Source organism: Protopterus annectens, chromosome 10.part0 (genome assembly GCF_019279795.1).
Source record: "Protopterus annectens isolate FY-2018-M chromosome 10.part0, PAN1.0, whole genome shotgun sequence".
Taxonomy (NCBI): Eukaryota; Metazoa; Chordata; order Ceratodontiformes; family Protopteridae; genus Protopterus; species Protopterus annectens.
Window position 1 is genome coordinate 159,640,241 of NC_056744.1, and position 12,939 is coordinate 159,653,179.

Below are 12,939 nucleotides of genomic sequence, written 5' to 3' on the forward strand. Positions count from 1 at the left end.
CCACTATAGCCTTCCTCCTTTCAGCAGTCTTGGTCTGGCCTACAATGTAACCTCAGCTAACTTGTCAGCTGTATACCCTAAATCCATACAGCCACAGTAGACTACACACAGCAAATTACAATCTACATACTGTAATGGGATAATGACATATCCCTATCTTTAGTAGGAGACAAAAGCTGTCTGCTGAATTCAACAGAAATGGTTCACTGTTTACTACATGGAATATAGTCAGCTTACAGGTTGTTTGGAAAGGAGTTCTAGCATCTATGACCTTAAGTAATATATGACTATGAGAAAAGCAGCCCGTATGTGTCTTGCTGTGAGGTCGAATAAGAAAAGCCCTTTAAATGATATGATGTCTGAAGTAATCAGCTGTCATGCTAAATAGTTACTAGTAAAGGAAGTGTCCCAGCTACAGTCAGCTTCATTTTTGCTGCTGCATTTGCAGATGCTTTTTCTATCTCCCAGTGGCACTATTTGTAAACAACATGTAGTATCAGGTAGTTATTAAATAATTAAAGTGTGAGTCGCCGGTCATCAGAAGACCGAATGACAATCCAGAGCGCCGCCAGGGTCCTGATCAGCGCATGGTCGACTTAATATCTTCTGGCCCATGCCCTCATTAGGCTAAAGGGCCCAAAAGAAACAAAGTCCCTAAAAACAGAGGCCCAAAGCAAAAAAAAACCCCAACCACACAACCATTCCCAAAACCAGAGGCACTAAGGAAAGGAGACAGAAGAAAACAATTGACTTCCAAAAAGAAGGCCGAATAGCTCTACAAAATGGTGTGCAAAACTGTATATACTATACTCTTCATCTCACATGCAGAAGAGGCTAGCATACCATAGGGTCCACATCGGAATGGGAGGTTGGAAGTTTGCAAAATCATAAAGCATTAGGCTGGAAAGGACTTATGGTAATAAAGCAAGCATAAATCTAATGTAATAAGAATAAAGAAAAAGCGGTTTACTGTTTTAGAACTGAGAGTTTACTGTGCAGTGTGAATTAGAAAGAGTTAGAATAAGTAGGATAAGCAGCAGAAGCAGTAGAGAAGCTCCAGTGACTGAAGAGGAAGGAGGTAAGCTCCAATCCTACCATGATGGGAGAAACAAAAGAAGAAATAAAATTACCATGATAGAATAACAAAAAGACTTTGAAAATGGTCTACCCCATAGTTTGAAAGGAAAAAAAGAAAACAAAAACCAAATCATCCAGAAAGAAACAACTCTGTTTCTAACTCCAATCCTAAACGCAAACAAAGCAAAAGAATAAACAAAATATGCTTTAAAAGTATACAAAATCTTCTCCCTTGCATTTTGAGTTTTGGTTTAAATAGAATCCTTCAAATAATTAAGGAAGAATTTGTAATAGGTCACTTTAGGCATACAAAAGGATGAATAATAGAAAGGCCAGCTGCCATAAAGGCAAAAAAAGGCAAGACCATAATGTCTGTAAAAGACCAAAACCCTTCTAAAAAAATAATGAACAACAAAAGCAGTTACCCAGAACTCAACTCTGCTAACGGCAGTGCGTTGGCCTACACCAACAAAAGCCGTTTTCCATGACAAATACTTTAATCCCAGTAAGGAGTTAGGCTGGGGGAGGGGGTCTTAGCTTTCTCTTGCCCCTCTGAAACTGCAAAAACAAGATAAATAAAGGAGGGTCTTATGGGTCATAAGCCTAATTGACTGCAGAAACAATCTCTGATCTTCTAAGGGTGAGAAGGACAAACCTTTACACAGTAAGAAATAAAGGAATTACTAAATTAGGCTTGAAAAATCAAAGCAAAAAGAACACATCCAAATAAAAAACCAAAAAAAACTCCAAATAAACTCCTTCTAAACTTAGACACTCAAATTCCTGGCCTCCCATTCAACCTCATGAATTGCGAAGGAGAACCTCCAGAACCAAAACAGAATATGCCAGGGAAAGTTAGATGAGACTGAATTCTGACATTGATGAGAATTTTGCTGCTGAGGGAAGACCTGTGGAATCAGGTGTGAAATAGAACCCCTCCTGAGACCAACCTCCTGGTCTCATGCAGACAAGTGTGGTCGTATCAAGTGCCCATGTGCTCAATGATGGTAGATGGCTTCTCTTGTTGGTTGTTCAAGAGAACTCTTGGTGGAGAAGTGGATGAGAGGGCAGAAGAAATACAGAAAGAGGAAGAATAAGAAACGTCCATGGTCAGATTGCCAACCTGACCCTTTGAGTTGAAACTTTTGTTTGTGGATTTGTTTACTAGTAATTTAACTTAATAGCGTCATGTCACAGCAGACTGATGAAACTGTCTTACACATCAGACTCCCAACTTCCAATTTCCACTAGGATCCATCCACTATGAATCTTTCCACTAGTTCTGAGATACCTCTGCTGTGGAGTTCCAGAAAAGATCAAAAAGACGGAGAAGATTGAGGTTGTAAGCTGTCTCCGCATGTCACAAAAACCATGAGTGAATGAGTTCCAGGTTTGTTGTTGATTCCCTTGCTTTGTTGATGTACCAGCTGTTAGTTGTGTTGTCTGTTAGAATCAACACCCTGCCCTGAGCCAACCTGCCCCTGAGTCATAAAAACTGTAATTTTAAGTGCTAATGTTGAAGTGCTGAGTATGCAAATGTTGAAGTCTGGTTTTCCTTTGAATTGTGCTCCATTTGTCTTGCCCAGTTCGATTTGGAGTTGTCCGAGGCATCCATCGCTAGGGTCTGACTCGCCCTGTCGTTGGTCTCCGGAGAGTCCCTTGTTTAGTGACAAAAAATGTCTGGAGCACAAAAATTCCTTCTCTGAGCAAATGCAGATCCTCTGTGTGTTGACAGTGTCTAGGAGTGTGGCAGTGTTGATCCATAATTTACCATTGAGCCCCTCAGCTTCCTCATATGCACAATTTGGCAAGAACAAGAACAGATGAAAGGATTGCACCCACCCCTTGAAGGACTGGACTTCCAGGCAGGACTGCTGAAGAGACATTTGATGTGAAAAACTTTTCAATTTGTTCTGTGTCAAAAGGGTCCAAAGGCCATCTGGGAAGCTGTATTCAGTCTCACCAATAGATGTCAGTACTCCTGAGACTGGACTCTAGTTTCTTTGTTGTTTGCCCTACAGAAACTTAGGCATACCAACACACATCACATACTGTAGATGAGCTGAAGAAATGTCTCATCCAAGTCTCAGCAAAGGATCCAAATGTATTATTAAGAGATTCCTTCCATCCTGAAAATCCTGAAAAGCTGCCACACTGAACACGCTGGGCTTGATAGATAAGGATAGAGTAGATAAGCCAAAGGGCAATATGGAGAACTTCAATCTTGGAGGCTCTTCCTGCAACTGGGCCTGATAGGAAACAAAGAGAACGCCTCTTTAAGATAGCAGAGTTACCATCCACCCTCCAGTGATCTTTTTCCCAGCAGAGGCTGTTGTAATGTCAAACTTTTCAACTTTTGGAACTCCAAATAAAATAAATGTTGAGGAGGATCCAAAATCAATCTCCACGGTTCCCTTTTTTCTTGTACCAGAAAAGGCGGAATAAAACCCTAGACCCACCCTGAAGGAGGAAACTGGCTGGCTGGCTCCCATGTGAAGAAGTAATGAAATCTGTTTGTGAGCTGGGCAAGAAGAGCTGCCAGGCAAGGTACAAGGTCAGTCCCAAAATGCAGCTGACTGGAGGCCCCAACCCAGAGACCATCAGGCCCCCTATCTGGCCTGGAGAGGCGGCAGGCCTGTTGTTGATCTACCCCAGTTTCCCCCCTTCTTCTACTTCCAGACCTAAGAATCAGGGGGCCCCTCTAAGCTGAAAGGGCGCCCCTTTACTAAACCTGGCGCCCAGACCTCTGGGAATTTTTTAACAGAACGCATATTTAGGAGGAACAAACTCACCTCCATTTTCTTTAAAATAGACTCCAAAAACAGACAAAACAATTCTTTGGACTGTTAAGGACAGGAGGAAAATAGACACTAAGGAGGACAGAAAAATTTTGGATCTTAAGCCAGGCACAAGCAATAAATGCCTGGAACCAAAAAGCCCAACTTCCCAGCGCTTACAAGGAATATCAAACCACACTGCAAAGAATGTTTCCCCACCTGCAAGCAAACAACTGGCACAAATTTCCCAAACATCCTAAGAATCTTGCCCTCTGCCAAAGTCCACACTTTAGAATTTCTGACAAACTTTCAAAACTGCCATTTTTTTACTGGAAACTCTGTATTTTCCAGAAGCCGAAACTGGCAATTTAAAGTGAGCCTCCTTCTAAAAGCCCCATCTGTCCAAAGCCTCCCCTTTCCTTTCAAAGAGGAACTGATTCTTACCCTCAGCTTCCCTGATTACCCCCTGCCCCCTGCCCCCACATCCTTCCCACCCCTTTCTAGCCATTTATAGGCCCTTTATGAGCCCCTTATAGCCTCCCCAGGCAATGAGCCTAGGGTTAGTATAATACCTAGTGCAGGCTATCTGCCTAAAAAAAAAAACTGAAGCTCCCAGAAAAACACAACATCAATAACAACAAGGAAAACAGCAGCCAAAACTCTGTCCTTAAAATATCTGGAATAACTGCTCTATCCTCTCAAGAGACTCTCTGTACTTCTCATAGAGTGTAAGGTCCCTGAAGCTTCAAAATCCTCTGGAGGGGAATAGAAATCTGAATCATAAAAAAGGAGAATCCTCTGAGGGGGAAGCAGAAGGAGTAGAATCCTCTGAAGAATCATCAATAGAGAGGCTTCTGACAAAATTTCCAACTCTGGCTCTAATCATCTGAGGCCTATCAGGAGGGATATGGAACTCTACCAAGGCTCTAAATAATTTCTTGGGGCATTTTAACATATTTGGCCCTTTAGTCTAGGTACTGACACCAGAAATAAACTCCAGAAGAGGCCAAAACAGACCTGCCCTTAGAAAGAGCCCCAGAGAACCAGAGAAGGCCCCAACCCCCTTACCCCTTAAAGGAAGAGGCAGAGAGAGGCCCCTGAGAGGCCCGCCAGCCCTGGACCCTGACAGAACATCCTGCCATCAACCTGTTTCCCCTGAGACTCAACAGAAACTTCAAGGGATCATCCTGACTCACTGCAGTCTCTAAAAAGGACAGCGCAGAAATGGACCTAATCATCCGAATCATCCTGTTACAGATTTGTTCTTACGCCTCTTCCTGTCAAGCCTTTATCGGAGATCGGATGCGGTTTATAATTACGCCACAATCCTTACAAAGACTAACCTCTAAGCTCTAGTCTTCTCTCTATTAATCTCTGTAGCAAACATAAACTCCAACCACGAAAATTCTCGTCGACACAAAGTCCCAAGCAGGGATACAAAGCAAGTGGTAATCCCTGCTTCCCCCACGACATACAATTATTCACTTTTTATTCATCCGTAAAAACTTCTGGCATCAAAAAAAAGCAAGAAAAAAAAAAATAGCCTCACTTGGTAACTAGCTAACCTAACTGAATGTGAAAAAAAAAAGAAGAGAAAAGCTCAAAAGCTTGAATGCAGCTCGGCTCTGGCATGCCTGCATCGGAAAAGGAAAAGACTGACGATGGGTCATATGTTTTATACCCTGACGCCTGATGTCAGGGGCTGTGCCCATGACCGAGCGCAGCCTAATACTTGGTGTATTCGGGCGACCCGAGGACAGCGGGACTATATAAGTAAGGACTGCAGCAATGTGAGATGAAGAACATTTTAATTTACACAAACACACACACACACACACACACACACACACACACACACACACACACACACACACACAAAAGTACACACCCATATGTTTGTATAAAGGTAGGGTACTAGCACCATTATAATTGAACATTTTCACAAAACATCACGCTGATCTCTGTTTAATTTCTCCAAATGTTTAGGTTTTTACATACCTTGATGGGAAAGGACCCCATTCCTAGGTCTGGGCCTAATTACAGTTCATGAAATTATTAATGCTTCAGTCTTTGATGTCAGCCAAGAATACTCTTCGCAGCACCAGCAATATTCCCAGAATGACATCATTCTGTGCATTATACAGTATTACATTTATTGTTAGCATATCTATTCATCATTGCAAATTCTTTTGACTAATCCTGTTACATCTGATATGACAAGAGGAGTCAGTTGTCCTAAAGAGGTATCAGTAAAGAAGATATCATACCTATATTCAGGTCTGTTTTATTACAACTGTATTTACAAGTATTTTTCTCTTCTTCCACTAACCCCATATCATACACGGAGAGGAGGCCTCTAACATGTTGTTCGTTTTTTACTTGTGTGTGTTGACTGCGTATATCCCATTAATGGAACTTATTATTTTTACTCAAGGGATACCTGAGGTGGTACTTGTAATAATTAGCACACCTGCAGAAACTCTCCTACCCTACTTCCTGCTCCTGTTCTTCAGGGAAGTCTGTTATTTTCATCTAAAGTTCCACTTCCTATATTTTTAGTATTACTTTGGCACACTTCTGCAACAGTTCTGGAGTTCATTGGGATGAACTCATTCATATCTGAGCTTTCTTCATCAAATTTCTTATCAAAAAATCTTAGAACATAAGTTTTTGTCTATCCAGGAAGGAAAAGGAATGCTGAAAAAGGCAGTGTTTACAGCTTGGTCAGATACAACGGTAAGAACTGAACAAGATCCTGCACTGCTACTGTTGAACCTTTCATTCAACTGCAGAATCCTTCTTCTAGTACTGAATGAGTGCTTTCTACTTATCCTGCACATAAACCAACAGAAAGAATGCCAAAACAGTGACTTTAAATACAGCACACTCTTTCAAGACATGCTTCTTTTGCAGAGGCATGTAAATGCTCTTTGGTACCATTGTTGTCAACTCCTTCATTGCCAGCTCATTGAAATTGTGAGGATTTTGGTCAGTGCTACATCCATCACAATTAATAAACATTTTCCTTGTTTTTGAAGCCATTCAATATTTGAGTTAACTCCTTTACAGAGTGAGAGACGCAGAGAGAAAGCGCGAGTACATATTGCACAAGAAAATGTTGTACATGTGGCATGTGAGACTAATACAGTTGCTCTTCAGTTATGGAACAATATGAGGAATGTAAACATTTCTTTGGTCATAACATACCATTCATAATTATAATTTACCACTGATATTGGGTCTGTTATGCAATGATGCTGCAAATCTTTTCTTCCCATGATGAAATTGAGTGATGAACATGGCATTTGGAATGGGGGTTGGGAAGTAAATGCTGAGCTTCACGTTGTAAATAATTCCTGTTTATTGAGATGAGAGGGTAGAAGGACATGCTACATCATAGGGTTTAGCCACTAAATTATGTAATTGTTCTGCTAATGGTCATCTTACCAAGGATTATACAAATTATTACTACACCTTATGTGACTACATGGCCCACCAAAGCTGGCACTACTACCCCATCTGGATAAAATGTCATAAGGATAGTCATTTTTGGCAAGATTTTTCCCCCTGCAAGTTACAATGGCTTAAGAGTCTTCTCCAGGTATAGGCACTAGTGTCCCATCTTGGGAAAATCTGGCCCTTGTAGATCCTGTCTCTACAGTACTCCGCTCTAACAATCAGGTTTCCTGATGCTGACCCCAACATTATTTCAGAAGATCATCCTGAAATCTAGATAGTTCTGATGCCAGTGATCATCTTACTGATGTAAATATTCCTGCTTCCTGTTTCTGCATCCCAGGTCAGATTTTCTGTAGGCCAGAGGATACATCAGAGAGCACACATAAAAAGATGAAAGAGAAACAAAGGTCTTTGCCCACAGGTCAGTAAAGTTAATGGTCTGTTGCATCTCTCTAATATTATATTTTGGATTAGACAGTATGCTGCTAATATAGTTTGATTGCACAGTCATTCTGCAGTCTTATGGTGGAATGTTGGTATTATTTTGGTCTACATTAGCCTTGTGTTATATACTACTGTTTTACTCATTGAGGAGTGTATGAAGTTGGATGAGTTATTTACCTCACCTGTGTCACTTACTTTCCTGATGACTGTTCTACATGTGATATTCCTCAACTTGTATACATAGGGTCTCCAACACTAAGGCCATGATTCAGAAAGGTTACTGCCAGTGATAAGCCCTTTTTAGCACTGAAGGTAACCATTTCCTACAGTAGAGCTTACCTCAAATAGGTGCAGCACTATATTGGGTCATCTTCTTGGCCTACCAAAAACAATAATGAAGCATTCCAGGGGAGCAGCATATGATAAACAGCCATGTGGTCTTCCCTTGAAAATACCTGCTTTAATTGGTTTTCACAGCCAAGCAATTCATATAACCACACAGCTGCATAAATCCTCCAGCAGTGTTAATTAACTCAGCCCAAAACTGGCATTCAAACATTACATTTAATGGGTGAGATCATGAGAGAGGTAAATGCTGGGGAGTTTAAGTAGTGTAGATGTGCATGTGTCCATGTGCATGGCTGCATGTGAGAGTGTATGTAGAGATACAACTGGTTTGTGACTGTAGCCATTCATGACTTATGAGGGACATGGAAAAATAAGAGGAAACATCAGGGAAGTTCTTTAAATTAGAGGCAGGTAAGAGGAATGGTGAATTACGTGTGTGTGTGTGTGTGTGTGTGTGTGTGTGTGTGTGTGTGTGTGTGTGTGTGTGTGTGTGTGTGTTGATGTCTATATGTGTGGGGGGATGAATGAGGAGTGTGTGTGCATTAGTCTCCAGAGGTAATTACTACAAGTGCAGCAAAAAAAGGGTCTGTTAGCTGTTGTAGTAATTACACAGTGATTCAGAAACATGAAAATTAGTTGATAATGAGGTCATTCCTAATTGCAGCTAATGTGTCTCTGAATTGCTAGTTTCTGAGATTATTCTAACAGGCTCTTGCTGCCACAGCCTTACTGCTTATAATCCTGTCTATCTCTGATTCATGGCAGGCTTTATTATTTAATTAGGAGATCTTAATTGTGATTTCTAAAATGTTAAATTGTTAAATGACATCATTCAAGTGAATCAGTACACTTTAGTTACGTCTCCAGAGCTGACATCTTTAGAAGTTCTTTTAAAACTGAAATTAACTTTATTTGTATCTTGTTTAGCCTTGTTGTGCATTCATGTCAAAACATTGCAGCCAAATTTTCTGATCATATAGCATTGTTATTACAGTTGAATACCTTCTTTTTTCGGCTGCTCCCATTAGGGGTCACCACAGTGAATCAACTGTTTCCATTTCTTCCTGTCCTCTGCATCTTGCTCTGTCACACCAACCACCTGCGTGTCCTCTCTCACCACATCCATAAACCGTATCTTAGGCCTTCCTCTTTTCCTGTTACCTGGCAGCTTCATCCTTAGCATCTTTTTCCCAATATACTCTGCATCCCTCCTCAGCACATGTCCAAACCAATGTAATCTTGCCTCTCTGGCTTTGTCTCCAAACCTTCCAACCTGGGCAGACCCTATAATATACTTATTCCTAATCCTGTCCATCCTCATCACACCCAGTGCACATCTTAACATCTTCAACTCTGCCACGTCAAGCTCTGACTCCTGCCTTTTTGTCAATGCCACTGTCTCCAGCCCATATAACATAGCTGGTCTCACTACCCTCTTGTAGATCTTCCCTTTCACTCTTACTGGTACTCGTCTGTAACAAATCACTCCTGACACTCTTCTCCACCCACTCCATCTTGCCTGTACTCTCTTCTTCACCTCTCTTCCACACTCACCATTACTCTGAACTGTTGATCCCAAGTATTTAAACTCATCCACCTTCACCACCTCTACTCCCTGCATCTTCATGATTCCTCTGTCCTCCCTCTCATTCACACACATATATTCTGTCTTAGTCCTGCTGACCTTCATTCCTCTTCTCTCTAGAGCATATCTCCACCACTCCAGGGTCTCCTCCACCTGTTCCCTACTCTCACTGCAGATCACAATGTCATCTGAAAACATCATAGTCCACGGGGACTCCTGTCTGATCTCATCTGTCAACCTGTCCATCACCATTGCAAATAAGAAAGGGCTCAGAGCTGATCCTTGATGTAATCCCACCTCCACCTTAAACGCATCCGTCACTCCCACCACAGACCTCACCGCTGTCACACTACCCTTGCACATATCCTGTGCCACTCATATACTTCTCTGCCACTCCCAACTTCCTCATACAATACCACAACTCCTCTCTAGGCACCCTGTCATATGCTTTCTCTAAGTCCACAAAGACACAATACAGCTCCTTCTGACCTTCTCTGTACTTCTCCATCAACACTCTCAGAGCAAACATCACATCTGTAGTGCTCTTTCCTGGCATGAAACCATACTGCTGTTCACTAATCATCACCTCCCTTCTTAACCTAGCTTCCACTACTCTTTCCCATAACGTCAATGCTGTGACTGATCAGTTTAATCCCTCTGTAGTTACTACAGCTCTGCACATCACCCTTATTCTTAAAAATCGGTACCAAAACACTTTTTCTCCATTTCTCAGGCATCCTCTCACTTTCCAAGATTTCATTAAACAATCTAGTTTAAAACTCCACTGCCATTTCACCTAAACACCTCCATGTTTCCACAAGTATGTCAGCTGGACCAACAGCCTTTCCATTCTTCATCATCTTCATAGCTATCCTTACTTCCTCCTTGCACTGCACTTCATGATTCACTATCCACACATCATCCAACCTTCTCTCCCTCTCATTCTCTTCATTCATCAGCCCCTCAAAGTACTCTTTCCATCTTCTCAACACACTCTCCTTGCTTGTGAATATGTTTCCCTCATTATCCTTTATCACCTTTATCTGCTGCACATCTTTACTAGCTCGGTCCCTCTGTCTAGCCAATCAGTACAGGTCCTTTTCTCCCTCCTTAGTGTCCAACTTTTCATACAGCTCTTCATACGCCTTATCCTTAGCCTTTGCCACCTCTCTGTTTGCCATGCACCTCATCTCCTTATACTCCTGACTACTTTCTTCATCTCTCTAACAATCCCACTTCTTCTTCGCCATCCTCTTTCTCTGTATACTCTCCTTTACTTCTTCATTCCACCACCAGGTCTCCTTCTCCTCCTTCCTCTGTCCAGATGTCACACCAAGCACCTTTCTAGCCATCTCCCTTACTAGCTCTGCTGTAGTTACCCAGCTATTCTGTAACTCTTCACTGCCATCCAGGGCCTGTCTTAACTCTTCCCTGAACTCCACCTCACAATTACCCTTTTTCAATTTCCACCATTTGATCCTTGGTGCTGCCCTCACACTCATACTCCTCTTCTTGATCACCAATGTCATCCTACAAACCACCATCCTATGCTGCCTAACTGCACTTTCCCCTGCCACCACTTTACAGTCTCCAATCTCCTTCAGGCTGGCCCTCCTACATAAGATATAATCCACCTGTGTGCATCTTCCTCCACTCTTGTATGTCACCCTATGCTCCTCCCTCTTGTTAAAATATGTATTCATCACAGCCATGTCCATCCTTATTGCAAAATCCACTACCATCTGACCTTCTGCATTCCTTTGCTTAACACCATACCTACCCATCACTTCCTCATCCCCTCTGTTCCCTTCACCAACATGCCCATTGAAATCTGCTCCAATCACCAGTCTCTCACCCTTGGGTACAGTCATCACCACTTCATCCAACTCACTCCAAAATTTTTCTTTTTCATCCATCGCACATGTAACTTGTGGAGCATATGCACTAACAACATTAATCATTACACCATCAGTTTCCAGCTTCATAAACATCCCTCTATCTGACACTCTTTTCACCTCCAAAACACTCTTAGCATACTGTTCCTTCAGGATAACCCCTACGCCATTTCTCCTCCTATCCACGCCATGATAAAACAATTTGAACCCGCCTCCGATACAGCTAGCCATGCTCCCCTTCTATCTGGTCTCTTGCAAACACAATATACCAACCTTCCTTTGGTCCATCATATCAGCTAGCTCTCTCCCTATACCAGTCATACTGCCAACATTCAAAGTTCCAACCCTCACTATCACAGTCCTAGCCTTTACCTGCCTTCAGGCATGCCTTCCCCCTCTTCTCCTCCTTTGGCCAACAGTAGCCCAATTTCCGCCAGCACCCTGTTGGCCAACAGTACTGGTGGTGGTTGTTGTTAACCCGGGCCTCGACCGGTCCAGTATGTATATCTGTACTGTTGTCTACATGTATGATTTGGCAACATTTTATGCCGGATGCCCTTCCTGATGCAACCCTCCCCATTTATTCGGGCTTGGGACCGGCACAAATAAAGGCACTGGCTTGTGCATCCCCAGTGGCTGGGTTATTACAGTTGTTGAATACCCTAGCTCTTAAATTCAGTCAAGATATTTCTATGCAGATAAATAATTAATTTCTAGAAGTACATATGACTGTCATTTTGACTAGCTATGGAATTGCCATGTCCCTGTGTGCCCATTTTATTCTTCATGGCAGTTTGATAAAGAGGTTTAAGAGTATAACTGATATACTTTGCAGCCTGGGTTTGATTCTCACAGCCTCCATTTGCTTAATGTGTGATTCTCAGGCATCCTTTCAATCTGCAAATAATATACATGCATGTTCAGGATTACATTTCAATATTTGTGATGCTATCTCTGACAAATGCTTTAATGTGAATAGTGGCAAAAAATGCACGGACATTTAAAGCTGTGTGTGTGTGTGTGTGTGTGTGTGTGTGTGTGTGTGTGTGTGTGTGTGTGTGTGTGTGTGATGAAAACTCTCTAAGATACAGCTTACATGTGAACTTAAAGAGCTAAGTATAATTTGTCCTCATCTGTCTTTAACAGGAATGTGGAGATAAATTATTAGCATACAGATGGCAAGGAAACCAATTAAATTCAACCTTGATGTGTATGTTGGGGCAGTCAAAAAGAGTGTTAGTGGGAGTTATTACTAAAACTTCTGGAACAAAAATTCTATCAGCAATTCAAAAGCTATTTGAGCTGACAAAGGCTATTCAGAAAGGATGACAGGCAGGCATTCAAGAAGTATCAT

The 12,939-nt window shown here is 41.9% G+C and overlaps 1 protein-coding gene across 1 annotated transcript in view; it reads right to left on the reverse strand.

Annotated features, from left to right (window-relative positions):
• The window catches only part of SDK2 (sidekick cell adhesion molecule 2), a 1,526,639-nt gene that overhangs the window by 1,095,324 nt on the left and 418,376 nt on the right, over positions 1-12,939 (reverse strand). The gene's annotated exons all lie outside the window — the stretch shown is intronic.